The sequence below is a fragment of the Procambarus clarkii genome, chromosome 10, assembly GCF_040958095.1.
Source record: "Procambarus clarkii isolate CNS0578487 chromosome 10, FALCON_Pclarkii_2.0, whole genome shotgun sequence".
Lineage (NCBI taxonomy): Eukaryota > Metazoa > Arthropoda > Malacostraca > Decapoda > Cambaridae > Procambarus > Procambarus clarkii.
In genome coordinates this window covers 48,079,950-48,081,180 of record NC_091159.1, presented here as the reverse complement: position 1 = coordinate 48,081,180, position 1,231 = coordinate 48,079,950, and the positions used below count along the sequence as shown (strand labels likewise).

The following is a 1,231-nucleotide window of genomic DNA, read 5'->3' as shown; positions in this document are numbered from 1 at the left end:
GGGCGGCGGACGCTGCTGCTCTCCTGACACACCTTGCCTGTGACCAGGCAGACACGACAACTCCGGTGACCGCTGATGACCGCTCGTGACTACTCCAACTACCATTTGGCTAGTCAAGCTTCCTCTCTAACACACAGGTCTCCTGATCCATATAAGAGTCTGCAGAAGTAAACAGGCTCACCATGGCATCCATCTCTGTGGGGTAAGACACTCAGTATTCAGGACACTAAACTATTTTGTGTTCAATTAGCGATAAACAAAACAAACTCGGCGTCAACTACGATGATTTGCACTGCCAAGAGAAAATGGGAAGCATTTTGCTGGCCCCAAAGGCCTGCTTCTGGTGTCCAGGTCTCTTGAAACCTTCAGGAGATATTATGTAACCTCTTTTAAATAAATAAATCAATGTTTAGTGGTCTCCCAAGTGTCAGTTTTATCAACAATACTCTCATGATTCTCAGAGTATCGAACCACGCGCCGCCTGGACAACAACCATAATGCTGGTCTGTGTCTCACATACACTGACAGTGAGTTGCGCCCTGGCAGCCGTGGAGTGTAGATGTGTTGCCTGCTCTCTCCGGTAGTTGGTGTTGTTTGCCGCTTTAGTCGCCAGGGGGTGTGGGCGTCTGTGCCCTCCCTGCATTTGCTGTTTGGCTACGTGTTGACGTGGCGAGTTTGCGATGGGAGGCCATCTTCCCCCTGTTGTTTGAGTGAACTCCGTGGGCCTGGAGTTCACTGGACGTGCTGGATACCCGGAAGTCGAGACTGTTATGTGTGACATGCTCCGTGTCCCAGTGATGGCCATCTACGGTGTGGAGCTTGTAACTGCTCACTGGGTGATTCTCAAGTTCGTGGGGGAGGAGGAATACCATGACTTCCTCCGACGATATGAGGGGCGTTCGTTGCCAGTGCCGGGTGGTGCTGGCTCTGTGTCCATTACGGACCGTAGTGGTGCCCTGACGTATGTCAGTGTGCATTGGGCGCCTCTGGAGTTTCCAGAAGACTTACTCCGACGTTACTTCCAGAGGTTTGGGGCTGTAGTCATTGAGCGGGTGAACACGGTCTCCTCGGGGAAGTATGCGGGTTTGAGGACGAACATTCGTACCCTGGGGATGCGCATGCGGTTGGATATTCCATCTTTATCCTGCTGATGGGGTACTACGTCCGAGTGTACTGTGCCCGGCAGCCCCATACATGTTTCTGGTGTGGCCTGTTGGGGCATCAGGCTGCC

The 1,231-nt window shown here is 52.6% G+C and overlaps 1 long non-coding RNA gene across 1 annotated transcript in view; it reads right to left on the bottom strand.

The window, feature by feature from the left end:
• LOC138363168 (uncharacterized) overlaps window positions 1-79 on the bottom strand; it is a 37,442-nt gene extending 37,363 nt beyond the window's left edge. Inside the window, exon 1 of the long non-coding RNA XR_011228034.1 lies at window positions 1-79. This exon is cut by the window's left edge and continues 62 nt beyond it. This is a non-coding gene — a long non-coding RNA (uncharacterized lncRNA).
• Window positions 80-1,231: the final 1,152 nt, after the last annotated feature.